Genomic DNA, 25,684 nt, shown 5'->3' with positions numbered 1-25,684 from the left:
ACAGGGAACGGGGCATTGTGGGACAGCTCATGGAGGACTATTAGGGTTGACACAGGTCATGCAGTGTCTATATAGCACTTGCACTGTGTCAACCTCAGTAGGTCAACCATGGCTCTACACCAGAGGTGGGCAAACTACAGCCCATGGGACCATCCTGCCCGGCCCTTGAGCTCCTGGCCGGGGGAGGCTAGCCCCCGGCCCCTCCCCTGCTGTCCCCCCAAGGAGCTGGGAAGGAGGGGTTGGATGGGTCGGAGGTTCTGAGGGTTGCAGTCAGGGGGCGGGGGCCAGGCTGTTTGAGGAGGTACAGACTTCCCTACCCGACCCTCCATACAGTTTCGGAACCCTGATGTGGCCCTCAGGCCCAAAAGTTTGCCCACCCCTGCTCTATACCATTCAGAGAGGTGGTTTTACTGTCTCACTGTAATGGAGTGCTTATGTCAGTCAGTGACAAATTTGAGTGTAGGCATACACAGACATCGGCTGATTGTAAGTCGCCTTGTGTCGACATAACTTGGTGCTGTGACTGTCAAACTTTGCATTGTTGAGAAAACTGTATGTAACACAGGGCCTGTATGAGAAAGTTCAAACTGCACCTTTTCTATGGCAACTTTGTTCTCCATTGCCAAAAATAACTTGTAAATAATCAGCCTAGAACTGATAGAGGGATCTTTTGGGGGCTAAAAATACTTTGTGGTTTATTTCAAACGATTCTTTGGAACGGATATTATTTCTTACGCCTCCTCACCTCCACTAACACAAGAGGCAACTCAGAATTAAAATTGCCAAAATTAAAAGAGTTAAGTAACCAACCCATGTAATTAAAGTAGATAAGCAAACCAGCTGAAGTACCAGGTGATGTGCAATTTTAAGAACATTCTTCAACAGTGACCAAATATGAGAGAGAAAAAGCATTAGCAATTTATTACTACTGAAAGTAAAGAAGTCACTCCCAATTTTTTCCCCAGAGTGTGGACTATATTTTCATAGGCTACCTGCTTCTCCCCCCCCCCCCCCACACTCATGATCTTGCAGCTCATCCTCTTCTCCCACTCACAGCCTGTAATACCTATAGCAAGTACAGTAATTACTTGTACAGAAAAATATTAAGACATTTTTAGCTGTCTTTTAGTGCAACTTAACAGCTAGAAAGGAGGAGCAGCAACTGGCACCACACAAGAAGCCAGTTCTCCATAAGCCACCAGAAAATGTGCTGCAGATCTTTTGTTGCTCATGGACCACAACTTAGGAAGCTCTGAAGTAAATATATCTGCCTGCGTCTGTGTAACTTTGTTATTGAACAGGTGCATAATTCAAACTTTTCTTAAAATGATTTTTCCAAAGGCCATAAGTCAAAGTGATTTCTCCTCCACAGACTGCCTTCCCTTGAAGGGTACTGCTCTTTAAAATTTGTGATTTCAAGGTTAGTCTAGTCAGCAGAATACTCTATTTGCATAACCTCAGCACAACAGCAGCAAGAGTACACCACTCTCAGGCTGCATTCCTCAAGTTCTAGAAGTACACCACCACCACCACCAGAGCAATATGCAGTGCCATTTTTGTCAAACCTGATCTTGTCATCAACACAAGACCTATGACCAATAATAATGACACTGAAGTCCTGACAGCAGACACTGACAGCATTTCCAGCATGTCTGCCTACAAATTGCTATGGAAGCAATTCAAGTTCGCTAGCCCACATAACCTCCAACATAACAAAAACACAGGTGATCAATGGTGACCCCAACAGTCACAGCGTCCAATGGGACTATAGCATAACTAATGAAAATGGTGAACTAGTTGAGTTGCAGGCAGATGCACACCACTTGAACTTAATTCACAACCATAAGCTCCCCAGTTCTTTCAACAGCAGCCCATGGAAACAAGGCTACAACCCCAATCTGGCATTTGCCAGCAACAGCATAGCTGGTTTGCTGAACAAACTTAGTTTGGATCCATTTCTACATTTGCAGCAGCAGCAGCTCATCACCATCCAACTCAATGCAGCCATAATGCCAAACTCAGTACCATTCTGGCACGGTTTTAGTTTAAGAAAGCGGAACGGAAGAGCTTCACCAATGACCTCAATGCCATTGTAAGAAAGACCAAACCAATACCAGAAAACTGATCCGCTTATCAATGTGGTCTGCACTCTCTCAAAGCAGCATATTTCACGAGGCTGGGACCAACATGGAGTTACTGGATTGGTATGCAAAATAAAAGCGGATGTTCGAAGCAGACTCATTAGCGGAGGAGACCATTGCAGCCAGCAAAGACCTGGTCTCTGAACTAAAAGAGGAAAAACAGAAGTCATGGCAGAATCTCAGTGTGGACATGACTAACAGCAGTACGCAAGAAAGGAAGCCACCCAGGGAAGTCAGAACAACACTACAATATTACTGTAGACCAGGTCGCACACCAACTCCTAGAAAATGGCAGGGCACTGAACAACCCAAGATATGATAGATTTAAGTGGCAAGAACACTAGAAGACTTATAATTTTGCAACAGTCAGTGGCATTCGAGCAATTTTTATAGTAGGTGTGCTGAAAGCCATTGAATAAAACTGTAAACCCTGTATAGGATGGAAACCACTTCAAGCCACAGGGTGTGCACCCCTAGTTCCAGCACCCCTGGGCACATTATATAATGTCCAAATTAACCTCCGGAATTAATGTCCTCAAGAATGGCCAAGCTGTCAGCCTACATGACATTCATACTGTACAAATCAGAACACTTCGGACCAGCAATAAAGAAGTGGGTACTCAAATTGTTTAACACATGCTCAGCCACATACTAAGTACCCAAGAGCTGGGGATGAGCACATGTTGTGGCACTCCTGAAGTCAGGGAAGGATGCAGCAGAACCAAAGAACTTCAGGCCTATACCACTAAGTCACCTCTGCAAACTGGATGAGCATCTCATCCTAACCTATTGAAAAGCACCTAATCCCAGAACAAGCTGGATTCTGACCAGTGCACGACTTGCCTGCAAGTGCCATACAGCACTCAATACACCAAAGATGGCTTTGGAAAGGGGTATGGTAACAGGTGCCCTGTTTGTTGACTTATCAGTAGCATACAACATAGTAAATCACCAAAGGCCTTGGCTACGCTGCCGCGAGGGTAGTCGCGCCGCCAGTGCTGCGAGAGCTCTCTCGCAGCGCTGTAAGTACTCCACCTCTCCGAGGGGAGTAGCTTGCAGTGCTGCGAGGGAGCGTATAGCGCTGCAGGCGCTGATTACACTGGCGCTTTACAGCGCTGCACTCGGGGGGGGGGGGGGGCATTTTCACATCCCTGAGCGCAGCAAGTTGCAGCGCTGTACAGCGCCAGTGTAGCCAAGGCCTTAGGCTCCTTCGTAAAATACACACCATGACAAAAGATCACCACCTCATATGAATGATAAAAACATCTGTTCTCTAGTTGCAATTGTATGTCCAACTATGCAGGAAGCAGAGCTCATGGTGGTAACAGAAAGTCTACCACAAGGGAGCATACTCTCACCAATACAAATGATTGGCGCAAGAAGTTTGATCTATGCAGACAACTTATGTATCACTGCCCACGCCAATGATCTTGCCCAGAATGAAGCTACACTAACATTGGCAGTGTCTGGGCTCTCAGTCTATTACATCAAGAATCAACTGCGCACCAACCCAGCCAAATCACAAGCGACTCCCTTCCATCTTCACTGAGAGGCCAATAGACAACTCAATATCATCTGGAAGGGGGTATCACTTGCCCACTGCTGGAATCCTGTCTAACTTTGAGTGATGCTAAACCACTCTCTCCTTCAAAGCACACCATGGAGAAGACAAAAGGCAAAGTTGGCACCCGGAACAACAGTCAGGAAGCTTGCAAGTTCAAAATGGGGAACCAACCCAGCAACACTAAGAACCACTGCACTTGCACTTTGCTATTCGATAGCCAAATATGCACATCCAGGATGGGAAAGATTGGCTCACACAAAGACGCTGGATCCTGTTCTGAGTGATAGCTACCACTAAATCACAGGATGTCTAACACCAACAAATGTGAAGAGCCTTTATGTGCTTGCTGGAATTGCTCAACCAGATATCAGGAAAAAGGTCACAAGCAAAACTGAACGATTATGACAGGTCAGAGATACCAGACATCTGCTATATGGCCACACCACAGCAGTTGGCTGCTTGAAATTGAGGAAAAGCTTCATCATGGCAACAGAACTGCTTTTAAAAAAAAAAATCCACCACTGATGGCTACACAACTAGAACTGTGGCGCACACTGCTCAAAATACTCAGTGAGGACATCAAAATGCATATAGATGTTACCAAATGCCTTCCCTCAGGTGTGAAGGAGTGGTCAGCCTTGAGAGGGTTAAATCACCTCTGAACAAGAGTTGGCAGGTCAAAGATCAATAAGCAGAAGTGGGGCTATTCCAATCACCCAGAACACATGACTGTGGTGAAACCCAAACCATGGAACATCTATTGGTCTGCCAGCTCCTGGAGGAACCAAGCACCATGGAAGATCTCAGCAGGGCTACGTGCCAGGCCATAACATGTGCCCAACATTGGTAAAAACCTATAAGAATACCAGCAACCAATATTACCAAAAAGATATGTAAGCTACTCCTAGGCAGTTCTTCTAGATTTTTTTTTTTTGGGTGGCACTCAAGACAGTATTTTCTCTAGCTACAGATTAGGATATGAATCAGAAGTAAAGTTTCATGAGCATTATATTAGGGAGAAGTAAAGCAAAGATGTAAGCCTAACAATTTCTTGTATATTATTTTCTCCCTTAACAAAAGTGCCATCACTTCAGGCACATTTTTAAAGCCACAATGCAATACTGTTAGGGATCAAGGAAAAATAAGCCTGCAACTAAAATTCATGTGGCTTCTCATAACTAACCCGAGGACACAGATCAGAAGTGATTTGGTCTATGAAATCAGTATCTTAACTTTCGATTTTCATGTACCAGAGGGAAGCAATAGCGATGCTATAGTTAACACTTGAGGAGACATTTCATTACAGTCCCTATTTTTCTTAGTTTTACAAATTACTAAAAAGTGTTACTTATTTCTGGGCTGAAATCCCTTGCTCTCTCAGCCCAAAGCTGAAGTTTTCTTTTTCTTTGAAAGTTGGTGGGAGTTTGTTTAGCTGATCCTGAATTATCAGCATGGAGGATGTGGATGGGGAGAGAAGAGAGGATTGGTATTCTCCTGCTTAAAAAAAGTTCAGACATATAGTTGTGTAACAATTTCTCTTTGTTTTGTTTTTAACCTTGCCCTAGATTCAACCCCAATAAAGGCAAATGTTTTAATGTGACAGGAGAAATAGTTTCCCTCAGGAGCCATAACTGAATCTGACTTCCACATGTAACAATCACCCATACCAATGTGTCAATGGATATCTGAACATTGCATCCTACTTAAAACAATGTGGTATTTTAAAGTAATAAAACATAAAAAGCAGTGTCTAGATTCACTAAGAACTGGAGTAGCTTACTAGTTCTTGCTGGACAGCATGAACTTCATTCTTTAATGAACATTCTTCAAGATGAATTTGGAATTTCAGGGATTCTCCTTCTAGCTAAAATGCTTTCTTAGACCATATATGATCTGTAGGAATGATATGTCCCCCAGATTTATACAACATACCTCCTCTTCACCTTTCCTATGGGGGAAAAGGATGGGAGCATGTGTCTAAGATTCCTCCTCTTTCTAGTTTCCACCATAAATATATGGTGGACTATCCATATAAAGTCAAACCATGAGTGGGGCAAAGTACCACACAGGCTGCAGAAGAGTATTCGATATACAGCAGAATCCCTATTTTACAAGCTAATTAGGGATCAAGTTCTTAAAACATAACGTCTCAAAATTACAGTAGATATAGTGCATAAGTTGTAGTATAGTGCATTATATCGCTTTGTTCTTCAGACAACGGCAAAGCAATTTCCAATGCATTGAAGGCAGCAGAATGAGCAAGGATGTTGACCTGTTCTTTATCACCAACACTTTTGTTAGGTGATTCTCCCCTCTCCCCATTAGGAAAAAAATAGTTGATATAACTGGTCATTTGTAAGACTGGTGTTCATAAAACGGGAGGTTCTGCGATTCATACATAGATTTCTCATCCCTCCTGTAGCTTGGACACTAATATGAAATTGCTGGAAGAGCATTTTGGGTATTTGTAATGCAAATGAATTATCAAGCATTTTTAAAAAGCTTCCCCCTACTTTTTAGGGCTCCTCTCCCCACACCCCCTTCAGTGTAAGGAGTGGATTAAAACAGAGCAGTAAACAACTAAATTGCTGAATTAAGTGGTGGCAGTGTTCCCTGATTCATTTGTCTAGCCTTTGGTGGTGGTCCTTTTAGATAGAGAATGACTTGAGATCTACTGATCATTTTGGATTAATATATTTTCATTTACCAAGTCTACACCATTAAATAAGAAATTTCCAGTCAATATTATTCCTTTCCCCCCACCTTTATATCATGTTGAGATTTACAAAGTCTTCTAAAACTAAAGAATTAAAGCCAATTTGGGATAGCAGTACCCAAGTGAAAAACCAAATACAGTACCATATTTTATGCTGCAATTGAAGAGAAAAAGATTTGGGGGGGGGGGGGAGAGAATAAGGTTAAAAAAATACAGAAAAAGATACTGTAAATGGAGATATCAACATCATTTCAGAGCCTATGGGCAGCACAGAATAGAACAAACCAAGTCCAGGAAAACAGGAAGCTAGTCTCTGCATGCAAGTGTACAGCAAGTATTTTATATATTACTGTTTGTCAAACAAAGAAGTATAAAATTTGAGATGTATTGCCTGAGCCACCCATTGGGGTGTAGAGCTCGATTTCACTAAAGTTAATCAGTTGGCTATCGGTACCGAGGAGCGAGAAGACAAAAAGCAAAACTGGTGCATCACAGGAGAGGGGAAAAAAAGTGAATGAGCTTAGATCCTCAACAGCTGTCTCATGAGAACAGCTGGTGAAATTTCAGCTATATACTGTTTCCACAGTACCAAAAATGCTACTGAACGAATTTGCTTAACTTCACTCATGCTTGCCAATAAAAACAACAAACAAGTTAGCTGTTAAAATAAGTTCTCTCAAGACTTGAAATTGTATATATTTCTATCTCCTTGTGTACTAGGATATCAGCTACTGGCAATTTTAAGAGTACGTAACATGTTCATAATATACCCACATGACTTAACTGCAATAATCAATACATAGATTTTAGGGATCTCGGTACTGCATCAGATGTAGCATATTTTACATTTTTTTCCAAGACCTCATATAAGCCAGGGGCCACCCATGCAGTTCTGTGAATTCCTGCAGCTGTAAGCACATCTGATTCCTAATCATTATTAGACAAGAAAAAATTCAAGCCATACCACAGAATATTCTATAGAAAGCCTCTGATAGCCATTACATAAACATCACCTTTTGTGTAGAGTCTAAACTTCAGCTTATCAAATTGTGAACAGAAAAAGATTCTCCAGTGCAAAGTTAAGACAGCCAGATTCTGGCAAAGCAGATGCTACAATGTTTCAAATGAGAACAAGGTGCAAGTATTGTTCTGCTATTAATGTACAGGCCATCGATAGAAGAGTTTTAGGGATGCCTTTTAAAAACAAACACACACACACACCCCAACAAAAACCTGTATACAAGTTGTGTAGAATTTGCTGACATCAGAAAGAGTGCTCAGGGTCCCCCAATTCACACCCCCGCCCACCAGGGGAAACCAGGGGTAACAACAATGCACTGTTCCAACTTAATTCTAGCCTTATTAAATCACTACTATTGTTTTTCTAATTCCCAGTGAAAGGAACTTCCCAGAAATCTGCCACCTTAAAGTTTAAAAAAATAAATCAATCAATAAATAAAAGTGTGCCACGATAAAAAAATCCAAAGGCCAAGATGCTGCCCCTACAATGCCCCCGCCCAATTTATTTTTATTTATTGTTAAGAAACCCTTAAAAAAAAAAAAAAAGAAGAAGAAAAAAAAAGCAGGTTTGAGTTAAAAATATATATATATTTTTTAAATAAATCAATCTAGGAAATCTAGGACTAGAACACACTGGTCACTTTATGCCTTAGACAGTAGATGGCTGCAGTCTGGTAACTCAAGATCTTTTTCTTATTGTATCAACTCAGTAATAAGAAAAGTAGCAACCAAAGGCAAGCTGTCCTGTGGCATGAAAGTGACTATCAACAAACATTTAAAAATGTGTTAAGTTTTCTGGTATTGTTACTGAAGCAAAAGAACTAATCAGCAGGCCACATGCTAGTTAAAACAAGTCTTTAAAACTGAGACTTGGAGGTTTTTTTGTTTTAAAAAGAACAAGCCTAGCTTCTGAGATGCAGGTTTCTGACTGTGAGGCACTACAGCTCACAAAGGGTTAAGCCCTGCCATTTTGGTGCCATTCACTGATATGTCCATTAAGGGTGTTACATAACAAAATGGCAGACCTTAACCCTTTGTGTCCCATACTTTCACCATGCCTGAGTCAGAAATGAACACACCAGTCTGTTCAGGGAATCAACACCTTTTGGATTATGATTTTTTATAGGTTTCAGGGGAAATAAGTGAGCTTGTTTAGGCTCATTAAAGACCTATGATTAAAAGCAACAGAAAACTTGCTTAGGAAGTTGCCAAGCACACTTTATACAAAAAATGCCAAGACACCGCAAGAAAAAAAGTTTTAAAATCACCACCACTTTGCTAGCAAAGAAAAAATAAGTGTGCAAGCAGAGCATTTATGATCGGCCATTAGATTTCAACCATCGCAGATAATGTTATGGTGACACCAGTCCAACAAATTAGCTAAAGAAAGACACGCAGCTCTGGTCTTTTAGGGAAGAATTCAGTCTTAGGCTTTGCTACAGTAAACTCACTACTAATCTTCTTGTGTTTTTTGGAGCACACATCTATGGCAATCCATTCATTCTATACCTTGTTTTTCTATATTGTCAAAGCTAGCTTTATTTCCGCTGTAATGACTAAGCAACATGATGTGGACTTAATATGAACATTGTGTTCACAATGCAACAGCTCACAATTCTTTTTTAAAAAATTGGTGATGAAGTAATTGAGTTGTCAAATTTAAACTGGACAAAAAAATTACTCTAGAACCTTTTTATTAAGATACCTTATGTATTTCTTCTCAAATCAAGCTCAGAGCTTCAAACTTCTATACATGAATGATAAAGGGACTTCTGTAGCTGAAAGCCCATGGAGTGGCAATACCACTTCCTGTGGTGCAAATTGTTACTATTATACTGGCATGACCCCATTTAAGCCAGTGGAGCTGCACCAGTACATTGAAAGCAGAATTTAGCACCAAGTTTTAAGAAGCCTATAATCCAATCGACTCAATGTACACCGTGTTTAGGCGTGGAACTTCAATTAACAGAAAATTAGATCTTCTCATGTAATGTTAGTATCTGTAGTAAACATTTAATACATTTTTTCTCGTTTTTATGATCATTAATTGCAAAACCCATCTGAAAAATTGCTAAACATCCCAACTTCAGGATGCTGTTGATATTGTATATTTCCTTTAACTGTTAACTACATAAAAGCCATTAAGTATTTTTCAAATCACATAATGGAAATACATCACAGACACACATTACCCCCAGATGTTTTGATAACATGGGGGTGTTCAACACTCAGCCAGCGGACACAATCTGAAATTTTAAAACACTCAGCTATGATTGTGTCATCATGATGAAGATTTCCTAGTTTGTACTGGAAAAGAGTTTTTCCTATGTTCTGAGGCAAAGATTTGTACCCATAGGTTTTCACCTCAGGGATGGAGACTTGAGAGTTTCACAGAAACTATGATCAGTTTTCCTCTTTGGTAAAGCACCTGGGACAAACTCAGAGATGACCACCTTACATAAAATGTAGCAAAACAATATTAAAATATTATACTTAGAATTCTACACATAAAGACAAAAGAATATAGCTCAGGACACCTGAAATAGATGGAGTATAGAGAAAAACTTTATCAGACATTCTCCAACTATCTAGGAAATTTGTTCATAATAATAAGTTAGCATTCTCTGTAATAAAGCTAAAAATAAACTTTACTCAGCTACTATTTAATATGTGGCCTGACAATTTCTAAGCAACAGAAAACCTCATCCTTAGTTTATGAATGACCAGGAAGAATTCTTTAATTATCCCCATCTCCTTGGTCATTAAAGGACAATTTAGAGGCACTGTCTTTACCTAGCTGGTGAGAATTCTCTGAATAGTGGGATTTTGACTTAAAAAAAAACAAACACTTTCGCTCACATGTAAATTAAAATCTGTTTAAACTTGTCTATAAAAAATGAATTAAAGAAAAACTGCAGTATTAGATAAGATCATGACAAACTTTTAGGAAAACATCCAAATATGTTAAGTTCACACTTCCTTATTAGAGACACTGATCAACGAACAGAGGAGCATTAGGACCTTCCATTTTCTTTAGTGAGAGATTAATATGCTCAGCATCCCAACAGAGACCCTCAGTGCTTTGGAGATTTGGGTTCATTGCACATGAAAATCATTTTAAATGTTATGAGTAAAGTTAGAGTCACAGCAACAAATAAATACTAACATGAAATCAACAGCTTATATAGCTGTCTCTGCAATGCACACTGAAATGAAGAATACAGGGGAGACATTCCCATTTTTTTAATGCTGCCTGAATTTGAGCAGAGTATTATCGCAGAAGGACCTGGGCTGGAGGTACCATTTTTTAGGATTCATAATTAAGCCATTATTATCTACCTAGTGTGTTCAACACTGTCCAGGACATAAAATGCAAAAAGATAGAAAGGCAGGACACACAGAGAAAGGTGCTGACCCTAGAAGGGATTCTCGACTTCCTCCACCCTCCCTTTTATTTTATTATTAATAAAATTAAAGTGTTGCCTCCGTATTTTTGTCCTGAGACCCATTGCTTTGTGTAAAATAATTACATCTCTACCCAGATATAATGCTGTCCTCGGGAGCCAAAAATCTTACCGCGTTATAGCGAACTTGCTTTGATCCGCTGGAGTGCGCAGCCCCACCCCCCTCCGGAGCACCACTTTACCACATTATATCCGAATTCATGTTATATCGGGGTAGAGGTGTATATGTATTTCTAGAAGGCATGTAGTAGCACTACTTATCCTGGGATCAATTTGACTCCTTTTCCCCAAAATAATCTAGGGATCAGGCTTAAAGACTGGTGGGTGTGAAATCTGCTGAAACCTCAAAAGTCTGGGTTGCTGCATTATAAGAGATTTCAAACATAGAAGGGCAGTTATGAAGCACAGCCCAAGTTGTTACTTGATCATAGTCTACAAGTACCTGGGGAACTGAAATTTGACAAGAGGACTCTTCAGGCTAGCAGACACAGGTGTCAGAAGAATCAATAGCTGGAAGTTGAAACTAGACAAATTCACACTAGAAAGAACGTGTACATTTTTAACACTGAGGATAATAAATCATTGGAATATCTTACCAAGTTTTTTTGTTGCTCCCTCGCTTCTTAATTTTTAAATCAAGATTGGACTTTTTCTAAAAAGATATGCTCTAGTTCAAGCACAGCTAGTGAACTTGAAGCAGGAATTAAATACAGAGAAGTGCTATAGCCTGTATTATGCAGGCAGTCAAACTAGACAGTCACAATGGTCCCTTCTGGTCTTACAAGCTGTTAGTCTCCCTTTACATTTTGCAGAAACATGCTTCTCAGATATTATGTAGGGTGCTACATCACCATATGAAAACTCTAGGACTGAAACATTCACATGACCTTCTGGTAAAAAATACCGAGGTGTGCCAGCAGAAACAGTTAACTGTGGCCTATTTCACATGCAGTTTTTCCACCAAGATTCCAGTTTCTTAGTAGCTTAAATGTTACATATTGGAGAGATTTTTCACTATTTCATTTAACTTTTTGGTCTCATGAAAGGAGGTGAAGAGATTACTCCCCCCCCAAAAAAAGTCTCCACTGCCCCCACCCCCCCAAAATAAGAATAATAAAAAAAAACCACCACACAAAAAAAAACACACCAATTCATTTCGGCTTCTCAAGATTCTTTTCATAGTGCCACACTGTCCAGATTTGGGAACATATGAGAAAGAGAGAATGGGAGTCATACCATAAGATTAGTAGTGCCTCACGTTTGTCAGCTTGTTTGTAATATGTTGCTTTTAAAATGTGGTACAAAGTTAATTTTTAAAATGCTTGGAAAAAGTGAGGATTACCTTTATGTAACAGATGCCAGCATCTGGGATTTGTTTTGTTAACTGGGAACAGAACCATTCATAATCCACCTGCAGTCAGGTTTATGGTACAACACACTGCAATTTGTTTTATTAAGATGACAGTGAGAATCATAGCAAGGTCAGGCTGGAAGGGACCTCAAGAGGTCATCTAGTCCATCTCCCAGGCAGGATGAATGTGTGTCCAGTTCTGGTGCCCAGACTGCACTGGCAGAGCTGAGATAAGAACTCAGGAGTTCCATTACCATTCATACACACTTTCCTTTAAACCACACAGATTACTCGGATCAAGGTTCAGGGGGACGTGGAATTTGGGCTTACTTTCCTGCTTCTCATGCTCTCAGGGACTGAAAATATAGTGCAGTTGCTATGTTTTGCCCAACTGGGAAGAAGTAATAAGGACAACTCACTGAAATGTCTTTTGGCCTCAGTTTGCCCATTTGTGAATTAGGGATATTCATCTACTTCGCTTGTGTTTTGATTAACTAGAGAAGAAAGATGTTCTTATTGTTACGGCACTGGAGTGGGAATTCAAGAGAGTTGGATGCACAGACTTCCTATGTCACAGTGGGCAAGTCATTTAACTTCTCTATGCCTCAGTTCCCTATTTAAAAAAAAGGGGGGAAAATTGACTTTTTCCCCAACCTCCGATGCATGTTAGAGTTTGCAAAATGCTACCTAGCATAATAGAACATAGCACTACAGAGCAACTCCTACCTGTCAGAGAAGTTCATGGGTTCCAAAAAGAATCTTGTCCACTTCTCCTGCTGGGCAATATGCCTGCAATGAAGGTCCTGGGGAGGAAGAAGGGATATTTTAGTACACTCTGAGCTGGACTAAAGAGGCGTTTGATGAAACCTCACTGGCAATAGAAAATTAACTTAATTGCACAGTTTGTTCCCATCCTCCCAACGAAAGAATTGTTTTCAAGCCATAATTTATTTTATTTCTGTAACCTGGTAGCATCAACCACTACCAACTTGTAAACAAAAGGATTCATCTGAGTAGAGAGAAAAGAAAAGATAAAATGCAATAAACATGTGTTTTCTAAACTTAGAATTCTAACTGCTCTGATTGGGAAGTCTTGAGTTCCCCTCTTACAACTAACAGCAGGCAGTGAAAGTCCTTGATGAAGGGGACAGAGCTTTTTAAACTCAGTTACTTGAATCCAAGGATTAAACAAGAGGGTAGTAAAAATACCCTAGACTTTTCTATACTACACTTCCACAAGTAGAGAATTACAGGTCCAATTTTTGCCAGTGTAGCCACAGTCTTTGTATTATGCTCAGATTAAAATGATACAATTCTTAGAAGTATTTAGAAGCGACTGTGTTTCTCACCCTGCGTCACAAAAATCCCAGCACCACATTAGGTTAATATTCCAGGGTGTAGCCCAATGCTCTTAACAATAAATGGTTTGATCCAAACACCTGTTAGAGTTGGAAACAATGTGCCAGTTTCTGATCAACAGCTTCCCTTGAGGTGGAGGAGACTATGCCAGCACATCGAGTCACACCAACAATGACTAGCACAGTAGGAGCTCACTATGAAGAAGTCCTGAGGCTGTGTCACTACCCACCTTCACTCCCCCCACCCCGCTTTGGCCAAAGAAAGTGAAAGACCATGTGGTGGATGAGTATTAGAAGACAGGTCTTTTTTGTAAAAAAATTAAGTCCCCGTCCTTAAGACAGTGCCTATGACACGCTGTCCTACACCAGCATGATTGATTTAGGACAGGGACAACACTGACAAACAGGGGAAAACAGCTTTATTTCAGGAAGGTTTCAAGCTGCTTTCACTTACTGTACTCAGTGAGCCAGTGAACTCATTTTAGTAGCAGAGACAACTTAGCCAGATACATGTAACACGGCAACACTCGTCCAGTGCAGTATCGTTTAGTTGGGCCTGTGACATGAACATGGCTGCTAATGGCAGAAGAGCCACTAGATTTAAAGGATTTCTCAAGGACAAACAAAAACATAAGAGCCTTTGTGCTTAGCCAGATGAACAAAACCTTGAGCTGTGTAACACAAAAAAAAGCAGCCTAGAGAACAGGATTTCTCTAATCTCTCCCTCTCTTTTTACCCAATTCAAAGAGTAGGAGCAAAATTTGGTAATGTAATATTGAATAGCTCACCTGACTTGACATCCAGAAGTTTCTATACTATTGCAGCCAGGATCTTAACATTTATCCAAGCATTAACAATCTCTATCTCTGAATGTAATTAACTTTTGAACGGGCAAAACAGTAAAGTACTTGAGAGGCTATAGTCATCTATTTGGTGGCAACTTCCCATGCTAACACTTAAAAAAGTAAAATGCAAAGATTTAAAGTGACTTGGAAAGAACAGCTACAAAATGGTAGATGCAGACCACCGCCCCACAGTGCAGATGAAACAGGTTATCTACGTGACTGGTCACATCTGAGAGCATAACCACAGTGTACAGTGGGAGTTTCCGTAGTGTCACATACTGAGCAACGGGGTGGGGTAGGGGGGGGGGGAAGAGAGAGGCGGGGGGTAACTGCTTATAGAAGCTTCCTCATATAGGAGGAGGAGAAGATAGAAGTGCTAGCTCATGGTCTTTAGACTGGCTCATGTTTCCAGAGCAGTTCAAGGGTTGACATTAGTAGGGTTCTACTCAAGATGGAAGAGAATGCATTGGATTTAAGGATAATCGCAGTCAGTCATAAATGGAGGAGACAGACTTGGGGCAGGGAGGAAGAGAAATGGGGAGAAGACCCTTTAATTTTACTGCTCCTTAGAAAGGCGTCTCACCCAACTTATTGTTTTACTTTGGATAATTATTTTTAGTACCTGTTTTTAATTAAATGTTTTGCACCAATTCGTTAAAAAGAATGCTGACATACGGAAATATATCCTCACCCGAAATGAGCAAGTCTTGCAACTTAAGGGCTACATGGATTCAGAAGTATGTCCACAGATGTTTATGGTAGTACAGCTTTTTTAAAAATAAAAGTTATATCTCATCCTTCACACACTGCATTACAAAATGCTTTAAAGAGAAAAGGAAGGTTTAAAGCACTTAGTAGGCTGATTCCTATTTACACAGTCCACTGAACAGTTAAAAAAATTAATCAAAACAGCAAGCTTTGCCATACTATTGGAGTGGCAGCCACTTAAGTCGCATAATCTATTCAAACCTTTCCCTCCCACCTTATAGTTTACCATGTGAAATTTTTACCATGTTTACCATGAAAAATTAAAAGGTAAAAAGATGTAACTACAGATTTAGCTGGGAGTATAACAGAGTAGCATGCGTGTTGTCAGACTGGTATCAGTTCCAAAGGTTAAGCACATCAGTACTGGACTGTAGGTGGAGCATAACTAATGCACATTGAGCACCAAAACTCCTCCTTGGAAGCTTGGCTTAGAATTTCTGCTAAGCCACCAAGAATTCTGAGTCATTTCCCTCTTAAAAAAGATCCAGAACCACTGTCTTCTGTCCAGGAAGGCAGGGTAACTGCTGACTGCTCAATTGATGCCAGTGTTTCTCTTTGGACGAAAGAAAAATAGATGGGATGAAAGCAGCACACCTTTTCTGCACATTCCCCTGCACACTTAAATTGGGTTCTATTAGTTTAGTGACCAAACAAGCTACATCACCAAGGGTCAGTGTGCTCAGAGACCCACAAAACTGGGTTTTTTTTTTTTTTTTTTTTAATTTCAAGATAAAGCAGAGTCCAATGTAGGCTTCAACAGTTCAAAGAAACAGTTATGGAAGCACCGTTAAATGACAAAGTCCGCTGCCTAAGACTATATGAACAGATATTTATTAGTTTCTGGGCCCTGATTAAACAAAAAGGGCAGGCCTTACTAAGTATAGCTCATCCTATTAGTCCAATGCTTTTCTAATTAGTGGTCAATTGAAAATCATTGCCATTGTTACTTCAGTGCTTTTATAAGGTTTCAGTAATGCTGTATAGACTAAAGGGAAGTCAGCTGCCTTTGAAGTATTGCATGCTGCATCCCAAACATCTGGCTTAGAAAGTAATAAATACTTCTTTTGCAATCAAAAGACTACAAATAGTAATACACAATACAGCAATGTAAACATGGAAAGAGCTACTGGACAGCCTTGAAGTACTGTAACTACTAAATTAAAAAAAAAAAAAAAATGTAACCACAAGTTGTAGCAGTGCAACAGAAATTCATTATTCTACCCCCAATCAAAGCCTCCTGGGCCAAATTCAGCAACAAATATCCTATGAAATGCCACTGAAGTCAGACGGGTTGCAGAGGATAATATATCCCTTAACTAGACCCACAGTTCATTGATCAATGTTGCCTCAGTTTTGGTATCAAATCCATTCAGCTTTCATCAGAGTACGAAACACTATGTCTCTATTAAAGAACTACATTAAGTCATGCATCTTCACAAAGTCTTTACTGAAAGGCACAAGCATGATTAACTTGTTTCCCCCCCCGCAGCAACAGATTTGTCAGAGATCGTAGCGTGAGGGTATGTCTACACAGTGGAGACTATCCTGGAATAGCTACGTTACCATAGCTATGCCAGGACAATCCCATAGCACAGATGTAGTTTACACCAAATGGGGAGGGGGGGAGAAAAATCAACCCTGACCCCAAAAACTCATTCCATCGGTACAGGACCACCAACTCCCTGAACAGCAGCAGCTAGACGGATAGGTCAGTAATGTCGATGGAAGAATGTTCCCAACCCCTTTGTAGATGCAGTTTAACTACACTGGTCAGGGCTGTGGATTCTTCATAGCCCTGACCAACACAGCTATGTCAACCTAATTTTTAAGCATAAACCAGCCCTAAAAATGTGTTGCTCAAAGTGATAATTGCACTGGGTGTTAAGCAAACAAGGCCCAAGTGCAAAAAAAGTAGAAGCACTTCTTCCCTTGTACAAAATGAACTTGAAATCTAAATTTCTGATTCATATCAGGTTTTTGAACCTCTAGCAGTCATCTTCCATCTTGATGAATTTTGGCACTGGACTCCCATACTGGCAGCGTCATGCGACTCAACCAGTTTCTTGCTGAGCTAGTGGTTTAAGTGCTTCGCTGCTGCCTGATGTACATAGCATATGGAACATAGTGCACTTCTAGGGCTGACCCATACACAGTATGCCAGTGTTTCCATTGAAATGTTGAGGGTATGTTGGTACTGAAGTTTCAGGGAGGCAACATGCTCTAGTGGTCAGATCTAATCCTGTCTCAGGCAGGCTCTTTCTGTATTTGGATGAAATGGCTTCACCCTCTCAGCCCTGAAGTGGGAACGATACCTGCCTCAAATGAGGTATGGGGAATATATTAGTTAAGGACTCTAAAGTTGTAAAATTGTATTTAAGTAGCATTATTCAAACAATGTTACTTTGGAGGCCAGCAGAGAAGTAGTTAACCAGAAGCCCACTTTACTGTTTAAATGAAAACTAGTAAACTTTAGTACTAGTTCAGCTAGCAAAGGAACATTTTAAAGCAGCATGGAAGTTAGTTTATAGATTGATAAATGGATTGCACACCACCTTTATTTTAATTTTTTTAAAACAAACAAAACAAAAAGTGAGAAGGACATTTTGCCTACCCAATCTGTGAAATGCTATAAACACGCTGTTACTGGCTTCCACATCATCAATTTCTTCAGAGGGATGTGCTGGCCGCAGCTTCCCGCCACCCCCATTGGCCCAGGATGGCGAACCGCGGTGAGTGGGGGCCACGATCGGCCGAACCTGCCGCGTCAGCAGGTAAATAAACTGGCCCAGCCCGCTAGGGTGCTTACCCTGGCGAGCCGCGTGCCAAATGTTGCCGACCCTTGCATTAGGGTAATATAAAGGATCACCATGGTAGTTTATGTAAATTGAACCAGTTTGTTTCATTTTGGGCAGGTGAAGTATCTTTTTTGCCTTTCCACCCAAAAATCTATTTTTATTCAGTTTTTAAGTCAGATTTTGATTTCCTATGAAAATGATCAGGAAAAAAAAAAAAGGGGGGGGGTATTTACAGGAATTCCTATGAAGAGTTTCCATCCCCTATAGAACACATCTTGCAATGCAGTTTCACATGCTCTTTATAGTCCTGAGGTAATTTGATTGTGACAGGCCAAGTGTGAACAATGGCACAAGAGCAAATCCTAGAGAGGGTGAAGTTAAGCAGTCACTCATTTTCAGTGCCACTAGTCCTTTTACTGTACTATGTAGTCAATATCAATGTCTGTGTAGGTAGAGTTGTGTATGATGTTGCACACACAAAGGAGGTGGGGTGGAGATAAAGGGAGAGACATTTTTTTTGGATCTTACAAAACAACCAACCAACCATGCTCAAGGGCCCAACTGGGACCCCTTTGTCCTAGCTACTTTACAACACACAGTAGGAAAAAGCCCACATCTCAGAGCATAGGAAGGAAGGAAACTGCATCATGAGCAGCCAAAGTCATGTTCCCATTCCCCTGTGACAATGTTTTGGTCCCATGAGGCGTTGCAAGACCTTCACAAAACACCCTGCGGCTAGTTGCGTTGTGGGACAGCTACCCACGGTGCACTGCTCTGTGCATCAATGCAAGCACTCCACCAACACAGTGAGCGTCAGGTAGACACGCATGGCCAACTTAATTACTGCGGCGGCTGGATGTCAGCTTTGTAGTGTAGACAAACTCTGAGTGTCTGGACACAAAATCTTACACGCTACTCTCAGTTTCGAATTCGCTACTAGGAAAGTGCCTCATCCTTTTCTTACAGGCACAGTTCACTTTCATGTATACTAAAAGAGCTACAATAAAATAATTACACCTCTACCCCGATATAACGCTGTCCTCGGGAGCCAAAAAAATCTTACCGTGTTATAGGTGAAACCGCATTATATCGAACTTGCTTTGATCCGCTGGACTGTGCAGCCCCCCACCCCGGAGCACTGCTTTACTGTGTTATGTCTGAATTTGTGTTATATCGGGTCATGTTATATTGGGATAGAGGTGTAGTAACATTCAAATTTGCTTTTAAAATATTTTGCAATATAAAAAAAATCATTCCTAACTATTACTCCAGAGTCCGTACACTAGTGACATTATATACAATCCACACGACACTTCTCCCTCTCCCATGAGTATCAGCAGAGTTTGAACTCTCAGCCTTCAGATCCACATCACAAACTTCTTTCCCTTCAGCTACAGATATAGTTAGATTTGTGGGAGAAGGGGGGAGGGGGGAAGAGAAGAGGAGAGAAAATGAGAAAGATGCTGTCATCCTGTGTGTAGACTAGACCTGCACATACATGGACAACACACTTTGCTAGTGGGTTATGCAACTGTTTAGGAGACAGTGGCAGAATGTTGGATGCAGAAAGGTAACCTATTAGTAACAGTTCTTTGAGTACCACCGCTGCAAATTTTTACACTTTTGGAACTGGCACAAGTTCAATGCTAGAGGATGCCAAACCCAAAAGTGGGACCACAGAGGCCCTCAAAGAAGAGTCCTGGTTTTTATTCCTGGTTCTAGGAACAGAAGGGTCTAGTGGTTACAGACAATAGAACTAGGATATAGTAACACCCCTATCTGGGTCCTCTGTGTGGACTGAACCCAAGTCCTCTGGATGTAAAAAGGTATGAGATTACTACTTGAGCCAAAGAATCAAAGTCTATTAACATGGAGGGAGAAAGTCAGAAACCTCTCTGCAGACTAATAAAAAGGTGACAGTCACACTGCGTGGGTTACACAAATATTTGACATTCTTTCTGAAAGGGAGCATGGCAAAAAGGAGGAGATTTTGGGCTGTTATATATTAGAGACCCAGGGTCTATTCCCAGCTCTGCTGGAAGCAACTTTGTGCAAGTGCCAAGCAATGACATCTGCAACATTAGTGAATGATAGTTACCTCCCCATACGTAACAGTGAGGCTTTGGATAAAGGCTGTGATTGGCGCAGAAATATTAACAACAATCAATGCAAGGGCAGGGGATTAGAACTCTCGGTCTCCTGGCTTGCAGCCCAGTGTACTTTGCCCCCAAGTTACAGGGTACTTGTCTCATGAGAATCTCTCTTGCTTTGTGTCCTCAAATCTGGTTACAGGAGGCGCTTATTGAGCTGTTGCAAGAGTTCCTGCATCAGGGGCCACAGGCACATTGCTCATGATCTGTTTCAGAGAACTGGAGGCATAGATAGCGTTTTTGTTGTTTGTTACGTGCTTTTTTTAAAAAAAAAAAAGCGCACATATTTCATATGATCCACCCTCTGACGTGCCAAGAATCAAGTTCAGCTCTTCTTTCCCCAAAATCCTACTACTCATGCTCCAGGGCATGGCAAGAAGGAAGAATGAAAAACTCAGATGCTCTAGACTCCCCAAAAGTTCTAGGGTGAACCCTTCTGATATCACTAGTATAAACTTGATTTCTAGACCCTGACTGCTACATCAAGCTACATTAGCACTTAGTGATTTGGGAGTATCTTCTAATACCAAATACATTGACCAAAACATTACTATTTTACTCATACTGACCAGATTTTATTAAAATTGCCAAGAAGCCAAACAAAAAAATAAATAAAAAAAATGAAGATATGGGAGAGGCAAAGAGAAAGTTTCAATAAATAGGGCTTAAAAGAAAGGAAAAAAATTAACACTAACTCAGATTTCTCAGAAAGTTCATTACTCAAAAGTCTGGCTCTGGTTACAAAAAGCCAGGGATGCCCAAGGCTTGCTGCACCAGTCAGCAATTTACAAAGCCAAAGTGTACAGAGCAAATGCAACAAAGAGGTCACAGATATTACATGGAAAATGCAACACTGGCTAACCCCAGACAGAGACCTAACTCAGCACAAAATGGAGTGCATTTCTTTGCAGGTTGATTCAGAAGATCAGGCAGGCTCAAAATACCCAGATCACGATTTGGTTGACTACTCATGAATAGAAACACCCCTGATTGTCTTGGGTTGCGTCTCTATGGCCTCCAACAGAAACACAAGCATGCCGTCTGCTTTTCACTCCAGATGTAAGTTGTTTCACGAAATGGGGGAAGAAGAGGGCAGCTTCCCAGGCAATCCTGAGAACAAGTTAGTCCCCCAAACCCAAGCAGTCCATGAGAAGCTTCTATTGCCATCCCAGACACTGATACGTGACAAAATTCAGAACATGACATATTAGGTCATTCATCCCCTTGTCAAGATAGCAAAGGTGGCATTTTAGGCAGAGATAGTCTCATAACGACTCACTTTCTTTGGACAGATCAGTTTTGTTTGAACTAAATTTAAAATTAGTTCTCAAAAACAGAAACAAGTTAACTGTAAAGCTATATATTGGGGGGTGGGGGTGGGAGGCTTCTCTCCTCCCAGAGGGTACCCAGATGTCTGATAGAGGGTTTCACCAAAACATTATGTAGTGTACAAATAAATGTAACTGCAATAACATCTTACCCTCAGTGCTAGTTTTACAATTGTTATTTTAAAATTAACAGTCAAGGATAAAGTCAAAGTAATCTTCTCAATTCTTTGTCATCCAGCATAAAAAGCCTAACAAAAACAAAACCACCCCCACCTTCTGTCAAAAAAGGGAATAAACTACTGAACAAGATGGAAGATGCACAGCCTCTTCAGAAAGGCCAGGTCCAAGTCCAAATATTCTGTATAGCTGTTTCACCTTTGTCTACTCAGATGTAGCTTCATAGAGGATGCACTGGTAAGACTGAATCATTAACTCACAACAGGTCTTAGCAAGAGGCCGACTCAGCTAATAAGCAGACAAAAAAGCAGTTGATTTAAAGAGAAACTGCAGTGCATTTTGTTAAATACAAAACTACAGCAGACAGAACTAAAAGCCAGATTATACTTATTTATTTACATTGCAGGAAGTGGTATAGTCTCAACCTGATTGTCCAGGGGTACAGAACAATCAATCATATTGACTTTGATCCTACACTGAGCTCCACTGAAATCAATGGTTTCAGAGTAGCAGCCGTGTTAGTCTGTATCCGCAAAAAGAACAGGAGTACTTGTGGCACCTTAGAGACTAACAAATTTATTAGAGCATAAGCTTTCGTGGGCTACAACCCACTTCTTCGGATGCATATTGAGTGAAACATATAATTGAGGAAATCAATGCCTCTCATGCATACCTACCTGTGCGAAGCTCCTTGCAGGATCAGGACCTTTGTGACTAAAATACTTACAAAGACGCTATTCTGGTGATGCTTCATCAATGCTACCAGACAGATTTATTTTTACTTGTATATAACTGACCCTGTCAGCTACTCTCTCCACTGGGTTGTTGTGTTGACAAAGTGTGTTAGTGAAAGCATAATTAATAAACCTAGTGAGGCAAGTAATCTACAATAGCTGCATAAACACATTTTTCAAGAACTGGAATAACTATTTTCAGGAACATACATTTTATTTTTGAAGGAGGGGTACCTACCATTTTCATACACACAAAATAGCTAACTTGACATTACAAAAAACAAGTCTGCAGCAATAATTTTTTCCATTCATATTTAATACATCACCTACTTGTAGGACATCCACAGATTTACAGTGATTAAAGAGACTAAAAGAGTCTTATTAGTGCAGGCTACAGAGAATGGCAACATCCAAAACAAGGAAATAAACAGGTGGTAGATAGGACATTCCAACATGGCTGTCTGTAACTCTTTTTAATCAGTAAGTGAAACATTTTGGTCTTTCATTTGTCTCTACAGAATCCTCAGGGAATGTATTCCATCATTCTCTCTGGTGTCTCCTGCTGTAATAGAAACTTGAACCTAGCCTGCCATTGCTCTATTGCCATGTATTGCTTATTGAATGCCAAAGCCTTTAACTAGCAGTCAGATACCAGATAAATCACGTTTCTTGCCACCCTCCTCTATTTAGCGTCAGCAACTGCTTGATTCCTCCTGAAAATTGGGTTTCCACATCCCCAGCTCCACTGCTGGTTACTTGAAATGTGGAAACAAGATTTCTGGAGTTGAGCATAACACTTTACAGCAGAGAGAGGTGAACATTTATCATTAGCATATCAATCTTTTTAACCACCTACACTTAAGTCTGAAACAACAAGTCTAGTTGAGACAACTTAGTGTTAAAATTACAGAGGGGAGAGGGAAGAGAAATCAGTCAGGACTGATTTAATGGAGGGAGTCTAAACAAGGGCCTGAGGGCCACACCTATTTGCACAAAATGAAGTTGACTGTAGCCACCATCATTAATACAGAATTCCAGAATGTGGTGCCCCATCTTGATTCAGCTTGCCTTCCAAAATCATGATGGAGCACCACACACTGAGCTTGTGGTCTCCACAGGCCATGCTTCTGTATTATATTAATAGATCTCTGTAGAGATAATGAGGGCTGTGGGTCACATCTGGCCCATGGGCTGCAATTTATCTTGGAGGGGGGAGGGAGACAACATCTTGTTGCCAACAATTAGGAATTTTAATCTTTTGAGGGAGTCTAAATGACGGTGATAAATTTGTGAGCATCTTTTGACACAGAAGACAGAGGGTAAAGAGATTCACACAACAAACAATAGAACTTACAGGTTAAGGTAACTTTTTTCCTAGAGGTGATGTTTGCTAAATACATTAATGGGAAATGAATATAGATAATACAAAGGGATAAACTAACACCACAGTAATCCAGTGAACTGAACACATCTGATCATTTATCAGTAGTTTGTGGCAGTCTATATCAACCATGAAACAGAATTTGAGGTTTAACCAACTGATCAGATTTCTTTCTGCAAGAGATGACTCTAAAGCCCCATCTACACTAGACAACTAATCATTACTGAAAAAAGTTCTTTAGCTGCTAGGCTTCATCTATACTGGCTGTTTAGGATCTAGAATTCTCCACCAGTTGTAGGGGCTGTGGTGCAGTCAGGGGATGCATGCACTTTTACCTTCAAGGGAATAGAGAAATAATATTTTATACCATTTGAAATACAGGATTTCAAGCTTTCACATGGTCACTGGTTCCTTAAGCCAGCAATGTTATTTTGACACTTGTATAGAGCTTGATATAGCAATACACACACACCCATCCATCAGACCAATGCCATCTTTTCTCATTGCTAAAGATCAATGCAGATTGTACTCCAACTTTCCATCATCTTATTTCTGTAAACCACTTTAATTCCATAGGATCCCAAACACATCACAAAATGTGGTTTTACAGTAAGCAGTTTACCCAAAAACAAAAAAGCAACCATTTCTGGGGTGAAAGACAGCAACCAGATAGGACATAATTACAAAGCACAAATGTTCTTGGAAAGAGGTACTTTGATCAGGAGGTTAGGGCAAAACTATACTCTGATGAAGAGTCCTAGAAGACCATTAACGTATATACAAGACAGATAGACTAAAGATCCTTTAAAAAAAAAGATTCTAGTTGTGGTCAGAACAGTCATAGTATCTCAGCATCTAATATCAGAGGTGCCTTTTCCAGAACTCCTTGAGCAGTGATCCATATAGTTTAACTCCATTTACCAACTAGCACACCTACTTCAACTGCCACGATTCAAACATGTGGTTCTAGGTCGTGAAGGGGCTTCATGAACCTTGATGTTTGGCCTGCTTACTAAGCCATCATCTCCGATTAGTGAGGATACATTTTTTGTTGACCAAAATTGTAATACAACCATCTATGGAGAATTTTTATTAATTATTATGAGACAATGCAGAGTCAGAGGGAAGTTTCTTTTTCCAGTAGTATATGGATAAGGCATTTGAAACTATTCTGAAAGTATATGTAAAGAAAAAATGAATCACCCACTGTGCCTCTTTTCTCTAACCCCAGCTTCCCTATACTACAGTGAAATACATGGCCCCAAACGTCAGAGTCAAAAGATAGTACTCTTTGCTGACTTAGAGATGTAACATGCAAGAACCTTTACCTCTTTCAGACTCTGACAAAGTCCTGCAGAAGCTTTTCTACCTGCAAGTTGTGTTAAGGTGGTTATAAAATGCATTTATAGATCAGACCATTCCAGAGTACACCACATACTTTTCTCCCATCCCAAATATCTGACTTGTGAAGTTTTGAGAGAGAGAGAGAGAAAACGAACTAAAAGCCTTCCAAAAAATCATACAAACCATTTGCAAGGTACAGTATATCATTCTGTAAGGAGATCTTTGGAATATTATGGAGAATCAAATGGGGGGGGCAGGGGGAGGGGGAGGAGGAAGAGAGAGATATACTTCTTGCTTATTACCTATTCCACTAAAGGAAATCAGTAAAAGGTTTATAGTGCACATCTCACTGTAGCAAATAGATATGCAAGGATACATAGACCACTATCTGTCTTGCAAGTAAAACTATTTGGACTGAGGGTCATCCTCCCCTGTAAATGAGAACAGAATTTTTATTTGTCTCATGCATAGTTACAGATACTAAAGTTTTAATGAGAACAGCAGTTTCCAGCTGATGTTGACATGGATGATTAGCAGTTGCTCAGCTT

At 40.5% G+C, this 25,684-nt stretch overlaps 1 protein-coding gene across 7 annotated transcripts in view; it reads right to left on the bottom strand.

The window, feature by feature from the left end:
• GATAD2A (GATA zinc finger domain containing 2A) overlaps positions 1 to 25,684 on the bottom strand; it is a 109,629-nt gene that overhangs the window by 46,018 nt on the left and 37,927 nt on the right. For all 7 annotated transcript variants that reach the window (XM_026654887.2, XM_026654890.2, XM_026654888.2 and 4 more), the window contains exon 2: positions 12,983 to 13,059. The gene's annotated coding sequence lies outside the window, so the exon portion shown is untranslated. The remainder of the gene's footprint in view (positions 1 to 12,982; positions 13,060 to 25,684) is intronic.

The sequence above is a fragment of the Terrapene carolina genome, unplaced genomic scaffold (genome assembly GCF_002925995.2).
Source record: "Terrapene carolina triunguis isolate 2854851 unplaced genomic scaffold, T_m_triunguis-2.0 Scaffold194, whole genome shotgun sequence".
Classification (NCBI taxonomy): Eukaryota; Metazoa; Chordata; order Testudines; family Emydidae; genus Terrapene; species Terrapene triunguis.
This window is presented reverse-complemented; position numbering and strand designations above follow the sequence as displayed.